Genomic DNA, 10,855 nt, shown 5'->3' on the forward strand with positions numbered 1-10,855 from the left:
TGTACTTTAATTTATTCATTTATCTAAACACAAAAACACACTTTAGTTTGCAACAAGTTTGATTGGTTTAGATAAATTTATTCTATTTGTAAACATACAGATTTAGCTTACCAATGTATTTATACCAATTCAGAATTAAACTAAATGTTTAAATTCAGAGTTTAGGGTTTTCTGATTTTCTTCTGTGGTGTTTAGTTTACTAACAAACTGGGCTGTACTGCGTCCTTTTTCCTGGTTCGTGATTGTGCTGTGTTTAGTTACCCCTGTTGTGTCATACTGGTCTGATCAGCCATTATATATACTCTTGTGTGTCATTTCCTGTTTGGGTCAGTTATGTTTGTTTGGGCAGGCAGTTAGTTGGTTTGTCCACATTTCTTTGCCTGAGTTAAGTTTTGGTTCTTTGAGCTCAACTTCATCGTTTTTGTAAATCTAACTTTTTAGGTTAAAGGAAAACCCTCAACTCCTGCTTTTCAACTCTGTCCATCACAGTGAGAAAAGCGACTTTTGTATCTTTAAAAGTGGTTACAAGTAAAAATAAAAGTGACCGAGGCGTTGTTTTCTACCCCGGGGTAAGGTACCCACAGAACAATAATGATGATAATGTTTCATTTCAACATACAGTCAAAGGAACATTTTAAGTTGTTCCAGTATCATCAAATCTAGTGAGAGTACAAACTCTGTCAAAGCTATTTCGTTTTAATCACACATATTTTAGTGCCGACCTCTCGAACCCAAACGCTGGTCCACTGTCTTGTATCCAGACCAGCTAGCGGGTCTCAGGATGTTACAGACAGGTTCTTGTATAGTGCTTTTCTATTCCACTTGGGCACTTTATTCAATATGTCTCACTGACACATGTATATTCATAGGAGCACATCCAAGTGCTTTCTATTAGCATTAGCACACATTTACACTCCAGGCAATGCATCAGGAGAAGCTCGGGCTTCAGTATCTTGCCCAAGGATTACTTTGGCATGAAAAGATGCAGCCAAGGATCAAGTCACCAACCTCACAGTTAGTAGATGCCCTGCTCTACTTCCTGTGCCACAGTCTCTCACCAAAAAAAAAAAAAGATTCTAATCGGCTGATCCTTCAAAGCTGATCACAATCAAAAACAGGCTTCACAGGTGAAGAGATCCTCTCGTCTCTGCAAAAGTTCAATAAATGCACGAATTTCTAAAGTTCACAAGTAATCATGTTAAACACATGAGATATCAGTATTGGCCAAAGTATAGAGAAATATGGTTTTTGCTGTCATTGAGCATGACTATCACAAAGTCAGGCTGTTTTGAGAGTTCGGTCAGTTAGTGAAGAGGCATCATTTTTAAGGGACTGCTCACTGGTTTCTTACTTTTTCAGCCGGTGTTTCAGGTTGTCATTGATCTAAACCTTCATGTATTCTAAAGGAGTCACCTGCTAAACCTCATACCCGTGTACAAAAACCAGTGCAGTCAATGATGTTCCCATTCTGCCCAGGTCCACAACCATCTCCTTGAATTTGCTGATATTCAGGACAGGTTTTCACCTCCAGCCTGACCACCTGCGTCTTGTACAGTCTCATGACCACTCATTATCAGGACTGTGGCAGTCGTATTATCAGCAGACTCAGTGATGGGGTTTCTCTAACAGGAGGTGATATAGTCATGGATAAAAAAAGCCTGTAGAGCAAAGGGCTCAGCACACAATCGTGAGAAGTTTATGATGAGTAACTCTGAGGAGAGAGGTCGAGCGCTGGTCCACTTGTTAAGAAGTGGTGATGCGGTCACAGAGGGAGGGGGTCAGGTTCAATTTTATTGAGCATTCTTCTGTACTGGATGTATTTTTACTGTATATTTTACACATGAAAGGCCTTCATTGTCCACCCTGATGCCTTTACACTGGTCAGTAGTTATTCTGTCCTCAGGTGCATGCTCAGGTGCATCCGTGCCATAGAGTAACACAGCCTGTCATTAGCACTAATACAGCTGTCAAGGGATCGGCAGAACTGTAGGCTGTCCTCGAGTGCAGCTCAGTTGCTTCGCTTGTCCCTCTCTTAAGTTTCTTGTTTTTCTTCAAATGCTTGACTCTGGCTGATACCTTGCTGTCAGGACAACTGTACCGCTGCACACAGCAGCATCCCTGCAGAGGCATCGCTAATCAGATCTTGTTTTGGTCTTCAGCAGCTAACAGTTGGACTTCACTGAATAGCTTCAGAAATGTCAATACTGCAACACATCTCCCACGAACTGGCAGCTCATGAGAGGAAGTCATTAGATGAGTCCTGGCATTTCATGCACACACACACACACACACACACACACACACACACACACACACACACACACACACACACACACACACACACACTTCTGTGCATCATATAATGTCATCCTGAATTGTAAGAGCGCTACAAGAGCCCCATTTGGTCTCCAAATTGTTATATGTTCATATATAATGTCTTTAAGTCTGGAGTGTACCCTCGTAGCGCTCCCCACAGAGAGTCTGTTAAGGAAATGGAAGCATTCATTTGGCAACAGCTCCCAGCAATATGCTGCAACAGATTTTTTTGACATTGATGTATAATCTCTCATAAACACCTAAGATTTAAAAATAATAAAACACCACCCTCACTCTGTCTCCGAGATATATACAGTCTTCCGCGAGCATCCACATTTCGAAATTAAGATGAGCTAAGTGCAATCTACCGAGCATATTGGAGTGAGAAAAAATACGACCGAGAGGGAGCTCGCTGCACGATGTCCTGCTGAGATAACACAAGTTTCCCTGCCACGATTTTTTCCCCGCTCTCTCCGAAACAGCAACATGGCAAAAACAAAACAACCACAGGAACTGTATTTTAGAAAGACAAATAGAAGTAAACATAGGAGACAGATTCTAACAAGGATCAAACTGAGCTGGTCCACGTCCCCACAGCCCTTCGTGTCGATGTCTTACTTTAAATGAAAGCAAAAACAAGTTCAGACTTCAGATATCAAAGAACACTGACCAAGCCAGGCTCACAGGGAAGTGATGCTGATAATTGTGTTTGTTGTGTGTGTGTGATTAAGAGGGTTAGGAAGAACAACTAGTGCCTCTGCGCATTTTAGCTTCCTGTTGATTAGAAAGCCATCCATTTTAATGGCTTTTCTTCTGCTTTTGTTAACTAGGCACCTCTCTATACAAGAAAATGGCACCCAAATAAATGGCGTGCTATTAAAGGGGGAATAATAGCTCAAAGTGGCAAAACAAAGAAAGGGGGGAAAAAAACACATGGGTGGCTTATAAATGTTTGAGATATGCAGATGTGCAGTCTTCTCAGTGTGCTGCTCACATTAAGTGTGTTTCCCAAAAACGAGTCAAAACTGGTATTGTGTCATCTGGCAGCTGGTTCATTTTTTCACAGCGATTATGCTGCACAAGTACCACGGGCCTTTTTTCTAGGTAGTTCATTACAATTTCATTCACATTTTGTCAACCCCTAAGTGCAGAAACCAGCTGTATCATGATACTCCACCATGCTTTCATCTTTTAATTGTGCTGTTCTGCTTTATTCTGTACATAAATCACTAATTGCACGTCTGCCAGGGCCAAGGATCTGTCTTTCAGCGTGTGGAGTGTCGAAGCCTATGTGGGCATGACTTTTTATTCCAATCACCTGTCACTGTTTCCGAACGCAAAATGACAAACCCAGAGTGGTAGCTGCCTCTTCTCTTCCTCAAGTTTCTTGCAGGTCTAAGTGCAAACACTGCTCTAAATATAAATATTAGACTCTGCAAGTAACATTGACTTGACCTAACAGCAACTGACGTCCACATTGCTCAACAACAATGTCATAATTAATTGTGGATCTTTGTTTTATTTTAAGGTGTTTCATTTATGTCAAAAAGAGGAAAATATCAATTACTGGACAGACTGGCCTTGAGAACTTTGCTTCATTTTGGTAAAGACGCTTTATCTGAACAAACCTGCTTTTTATCAGAGAAACAGCACAAATACATCTCCCAACATAAGAGTTGTCCTCGTGACATTGCAAATATTGAGAAAAAACATTTAATAAAAGAAGGATATGAAGGACGACTCACACTAGGTGATCTATATCATGGCTGAGTGCTTGTGACCCCCAAAGTCTAGTTGGGTTGGCTAGCGTCACTGATGTGTGCCATGCCTGTGTGGAGTTAAACATACTGTGGCGTCCTTGAAGAGTTAGTGCTGGGGATGGTTCAGCTGGGCCATGATAAGGATGTGCGCTATCTGCTCCAGAGCACATAAGTCAACCCTTTCCTCACTTCCAGTTGCCTCTGTGAAAATCGCCGTGTTAGGCCTCACTCACACCAGAAAACACCAGCTTGCCAACTGTTTGCTCAGTGGTAGTGAAACTGTAGAAATCAGAACACAGAAAGAGAAGCTTTCAAAGTAAAAGTTGGACCTCATGAAGCATGTTGGTTGAAACTGTAAGGCACAAGTCTGCAAACATCTGCAAACTACGGGTGACTGTGGCAATCTGCTAATGACCAAAGGAATCACAACGTTCAGTGCTGTGAAAAAGTATTTGTCCCCTTTCTAAGTTCTTATTTCTGGCACACTTACATGTTTCAGGTCATCAATCAAACTAGAATATTAGACAAAGAGAACCTGACAAAACACAAAATGCTGTTTTTAAATGATGATTTTATTTATGAATGGAAAAAATAACCTTTCCAAATCTACCTGCCTCGTGTGATAAAATAATTGCACTTGAATTTAATAACTGCTTGTGCCACCCATGGCAGCAAGACCTGCAATCAAGCATTTGTGATAACATGCAATGAGTCTTCCACGTCACCGTGGAGCAACTATTGTCACTCTTATTTTTAACTCGGCCACATTGGAGGACTTTTGAGCATGAACGTCCTGTGTAGGTCATGCCAAAGCATCTCCAGTGTATTTAAATCAGGACTTTGACTAGGCCACTCCAACACCATGCTCAGTCTCTTTCTTATTGTTGAATCATGAACTCTGACCTTAGCTTTGGCGGATGAGGCCTGCAATTCTGAATCGTCGATGTGCTCTTGGAGTAATTTTGATTGGTCGGTGCCTCCTGGGAAGGTTCGCCACTGTGTAATGGCTCTAATATGGCTCTCACTAGAGTCCAAAGCATTACAAATACTTTTCCACAGCATTGCAAACGCCTTTGTGATCTACTCCACATAATGACTGCCAGCAACCTCCAGCAACCACTCTCCATCCAGTAGAGGAATACACATTTCTCCCTAGAAACCAATGGTTGTCAGGGGGTCATCGATTGGTCTTGAGGCCTGTGTGACTGAGATCGTAACAAATCGATAGCATGTGTGAGAACAGTGTATCACTGTGTCATTACAAAATGTCAACCAAACAGCGTGAAGACAAAGAAAAACAAGCTAATCAAAAAGAGTGCTCTCACATTCATGTCTATCAGTTATAATTGACGTGTATTTGTGCTCCACCACCACTTCAGCCTAATAATGTGGACCTCTGTGAGCCTTTCACTTTCTTTGAGCACGGTGAAATGCCCATCACTGAATACTGTGATAAATACAAGCGATGATGGTGCTGATAACATCTGAAATGAGTGAACTTGAAGTTTGAGGACAGTTTGCAGCTGTTTTTCCAACACTGCTGCGAGTGTAGCCCTAAAGATCCCATTTCATCACGAAGCCATCTGTTTTTTGTGTGTTTTTTCAAACACAAAGACCACACATGGCCTCAGCTGTGTTTCTCTTTGTTAAAGCTGAATTCTTTCTTCAGAATGCTAACTGGCATTTCGTGGGCAGTATATGATCCTGTGCAACCGCGTGAAGCTGAAAGGTTTCCTGCTACCTTTACAGACACAAAAACAATCCCACGTGGGAATAGTGTGTCCTCCTCCTTCTGTCGTTTCCATCTCAGAACTCGACCAGCTCTCCCTCAGGAGAAACTTCAACAGAAAAACAAGGCGATTAGAGAAGCAACCTGCAATACAAAGTGACTCATCATGCTGTTTACCTCCAGACATGAGCTTTTATACCAGCTGAGACTCTCTGCTGTCTCCTACACATGAACTCTCTTATTTTGACACGTAACTTGACATTTCCAGGTAATTACAGGTGTTTCTCATTACTGGGTGTCGGAATTGAGACTTTTTTCTCGTCTTGCCTCTGGCATATGTTCAAAGATAAAGAATCATCTAATTACTTTGTGACTTTCATGTAAGACCTGCATGAATATGCTTCTCTTTTAACTTTCCACCTGGACATATGGATAGCTTTAGTGCCTGTGCGCAGAGTTAATAATGCTCATGTCTCACAAAACTAAGAGCACTTTTCAACAAGCACATCTTGCCCGATGCAGATTACGCACGGTGAATTACGGCTTAAGCTATCCTTTCTTTGATCTCTGTTCAGGGAACATACTGCCACTGTTTCATGTTTTGATCTTTCTTCTTAAGATGCACTGATAACGCTGAAATATAAGATGCTAGCACAGCATCCGCCGATGTAAAACTCCCCCCAGAGCCCTCCGCCTCCTCCAAAGTTCATATCTCCGGCATCACCGCATCAAGTGTCTTTGCTGAAATGTCACAGATATGACAGGTGATAATTTACAATGGCTGCTGCAGGGCGGAGGACAGGGTGCTGGCGCAATCTCCATCCATTACGTCTCTGTGTGTGTGCATCCTTTTATGGCACAGATAAGCAAGAGGATGTTGGTTTTAGTGCCGTCCTGGTACATGGCGTGCATCTAATCTCAGCTTGACAGGCTGTTATGAACTCTCTCCAAACACGTCATTGACAAGTGTCTTAAGCTGCCTGATTCTCCTTGAACTGGGGATGAATGACTGTTTCCGCTCCAAAGCTTAACAATATAAATGATTTATACCACCCAAAAGTCCTTTGAGTGATTCACGACCTGCTGCACATATAGCCGTAGCTGGCATTAAATGCATAAACAGCCGAGCTAATGCGGTGCAGCTCAGTGTGGGACCATGCATGCTCGCACCTGCGTGAGCTGTAGGCGAGGAGCTTCCGCTTCCATTTAAGGGCGCGGCGTTATTTTTCATCAGCCAGCGGTGGTAACCCAACTCCTCACGCTGACTGTGGCATCGGTGAGCCTGCTGTCAGCTTTTATAACACGTACACCGCTTGAAGTATGTGTTGTGCAAATGTGCAATTGCATACAGAAATTGTTCAGATATTTTCCAGTCATTAGGGCAGCACTATAAGACACAATCAGAAGCTGACAGTGCAACAAATATTATGTCAGATTTATTCTACTCGTGTTGTTTATTTGCCGTGAAATGGGTTGAAAAAAAAAATGCCTGTGCCACGACTGGATTGGAGAAGCTGGAGGTGGAGGTGAATTGAAGGCTCACATTTAGAAAATGCTCCTCACTAACCTCCAAAAACCACTGCTTAACACTCTGGTTTACATTTTTCTATTTTTTTCTTAATAAAATACCATTTTAAGGTCAACTCAATTAGCCTGCATCCGCTCCCCAAATTGAAAGCTAATTTGCATTTTGCTTTTCAATGCACTGAAATCATCCAGCTGTGGAGAATTTGTAATATGGTTGTAGGTGCCAAAGCTTAGATATTGCTTAATTACAATATAATTGATGGCTAATGTTTCGTAGCAGGCAGACGAGTTGTTTTTAATGGTGCTGCAGCGCAAATGGGAGAAGTAAAACTTGACTACGGTTGAGCTGCTAAAGTTATTATTTCATTAGACCTTGGGATACACGTTTGTCGTTCTGATTTTGGCACATAGCTATCGGCCTGGAAAATCACACAGAGATTGTGTTTACATGGTAATCGGCATTCAAGGTGCACGGGTCATGATCAAGAGAATTAATCTAATTACCACTATCATTATTTTATTATCTGATAAATTGGCTGTCTTCACAAAGGCTCCCTGAGGATGCACAGGTGGAAAGTGGCAAAGTCTCTGTGTGAAAGCGGTTCTGCTGGAATGATCAAATTAAAATTGCTTGCCAATCATGCTCATACAAGGGCAAAAAGGTAAAAAATAGTATGAAATTAGGGGAACAATGCAAATTTCTTTGAAAAGTGTAGTGACCCTGTAGTACTTTTAAAACAACGTGAATAGAACTGTGATTAAAAGGGGGGAGGGGGGGGGGGTGAAATTTGAATGACTGTTGACTGCGATCAGTCACACTGCTGGCGAGCGTTTCGCTGAAATGTTATCGCAAGAAAACAGCAAATATCAAACCCAGCAACAGGAAATGAACTTGGTCCCATTTACAGTGCAGCGTTTGAAACTGTGAAATGATCTTCAGGAGGTACAGCTGAGTGTAGCCTGCTGGAGCAAACTCGAGTAGATCAGAGAGAGCCTCTTGTTTGTGTATTTCTGTGTGTGTAAGTGTGTGTCTAAATACAAGGCTGGCTTCAGATACCTCAGTAATGTTGACACATTAATAATATTCCCATCTATGCGAATCAGAAACAAAGGAGGAAATAAAAGGAAATTAAATCAGGTATTGTGATCTGAGTCCCATCATATCAAATGGTAAATGACTGCTATAAACACTCAATTTTTTAAGCTCATGATTAAATAAATGGAAGGTCATTACTTCTGTGCTCCGCCGTGAGTTTTTATAAAAAATAGAAACAACAATGTGACAGTTCTCAGAGGTATGAAAGGTTTTTATCTTTGTTAAGTTTCTCAGTTTCTATTTTTTCAGACGCAGCAGTGACATTAAGCTGCACAGGCAACGAATGCAATTACAGTACACAGGAATTTTAAATCAGCTGTAAATGTAATAACTGCAGTTAATTATTTACACACCCGAGGAAATTAAAATGCTATATTTATACACGCACATCATTTATCCCAGTTCAAACACAAATAAGCCAAATTTTTAAAGACAAGACAAGTGAATGCAAGTAAAACTGAAGTTTTAGTGTGTATGACTGTGTAGTATGTGTCATTACAAGTTTGTTGCATTGACATATGCAAACACATTTCCAACAGAGAGAGTGGAGTAAAATTAACACCAAAATGTGCATTTTTGCTCCATTTTTTCTGCAAGTTCGAAGGAAAATAATCCAGAACCTCAAAAGTGTCTCACCTTAACATACACACCAACCACTTTGTTAGATCCCTCTTGCTAGTACCGGACTTCTTTGTGGCATGGAATCAGTCCTGGGAACTTTTTGGCCCATTACGACACGATAGCTTACTGCACATCTGTCAGGTGCACATCCAAGATAGGAATCTCCTCTTCCATCACATCACAACGTGTGCCAGGAAGCTATCCCACCCACTATTACACCCTACCATCCAAATGTCACAGCAGAAACCGAGATTCATCAGACCAGGCAACATCTTTCTCCAATCCTCTGTTAATTTTGCAGAGCCGGCATGGACTGTAGCCTCAGTCTGTTTGTTTCTGACAGGAGTGGCGCCCGTTGTGGTCCTCTGCTGATGTAGCAAAATTTGATGTATTGTGTATCAACATTCTTCTGCTTACTGCGGCTGTAATGAGCACTTATTTGAGTTACTGTTGCCTTCCTACTAGCTTGAAGCAGTCTGGTGATTCTCTTCTGATCTTTGACATCAACAATGAATTCCCCCCCCCCCAGAAAACCGCTGCTCATGGAATATTTCTTTTCCAGACTATTCCCTGTAGATCTCTGTAGAGATGGATGCGTGGGGGAAAATCCCAGCCAATCAGCAGTTTCTGAAATATTCGGACTGTCTGGCACCACCAACCACGCCACATTCAAAGTCACTTAAATCTTCTTTCTTCTGATGCAAAATTTGAACCTCAGCAGGTTGTTTTGGCCGTGTCTACATAGTTACATTAAAGAGAAGTTGATTAGGTGTTCTCAACAAAGCAAACCGTGAGGATGTGAATCTCCTTGTTAGGTTTTTGGTTCAGTAAAATCCTAAATTCTTCCATTTCCTTCCTTCTACTCCATGATGTTTGCCTCTTCTTTTTTATTATTCGATGTGACAAAATCTTCAGAAAACATCTGTTATTTCCTCATCTTCAGACTTTAATGTAGCAACTTTGTGGCTGCTGTGAAAGTAGTTTACAGCAGCAATTACTTTGTCTTTCTTCCAGTCCTCGTCGAGTCCACAATGTCTATTGTCAGTGTTTGTGGTAAATCCTTGCTTGTCAACTCCCAACAGAACCAAATGCCCTGTAACAAAGGAAACAAAAAGAAAGCTGGAACAGAACAGTTTGTTATTTCCTAGTGTGTCACAAAAATGTTACCAGTCTTCATTCGCTTCATGTGAAAATCACTGAAAAGGATGCAGTGAAGAAAGTTTCTCTATTTAAATTCATACACTGATAAATGTATTGATAAAAAATTGATGTGTACTACTAAACATGTATATTAGAAATGGCACTGTTAAAGCGAGTAACTTCATGTAAAACACTCCCAAGCATTTAGCGAGTTCCCCCATTATCCCACCTCTACCCATTTTTTTTCTGGTCTTATCCCTGTTCATGGTTCAGATGTAAAGTTGCGTTTGCAGTACTTCAGCTAGCGCTACATAACTGGAGTGAGCGTAGGCAGGAACTGAGGAGCTGAACAACGATCCAAAGCCTCGAATTAATGAACATTTGCATCTGATCGCTAACGTTAATGCATGTTATTGTCACATTAGTCTATTTTCTGTCCTGTAGTCTGGTATTGCTTCTGGTGACAGCACAAAGGTGTTTGCTCAGTAATAAGAAAACAATCCCGTCCCATCGCCCGCTTACTCCCGCAGCACATCCTAACATACAAACTGTTACTGTGCTTTCTGGCACACAGTAGCTGTGTCCCAATTCCTAGGCCGCATACTTCGGAGGACCTGGCCTTCGCGGTGTACGTGGGCCGGGTCTTTCGAAAACCAAGAAGGCCAG

The 10,855-nt window shown here is 41.6% G+C and overlaps 1 long non-coding RNA gene across 1 annotated transcript; it reads right to left on the reverse strand.

The window, feature by feature from the left end:
- Nucleotides 1–234: 234 nt before the first annotated feature.
- LOC120733475 lies at nt 235–10,195 on the reverse strand. The gene is made up of 2 exons (XR_005695834.1): nt 9,065–10,195; nt 235–4,355 (listed from the first exon to the last, which is right to left on the reverse strand). It is a non-coding gene; the product is annotated as an uncharacterized LOC120733475 (long non-coding RNA).
- Nucleotides 10,196–10,855: the final 660 nt, after the last annotated feature.

The sequence above is a fragment of the Simochromis diagramma genome, unplaced genomic scaffold (genome assembly GCF_900408965.1).
Source record: "Simochromis diagramma unplaced genomic scaffold, fSimDia1.1 OVJJ01000334.1, whole genome shotgun sequence".
Taxonomy (NCBI): Eukaryota; Metazoa; Chordata; class Actinopteri; order Cichliformes; family Cichlidae; genus Simochromis; species Simochromis diagramma.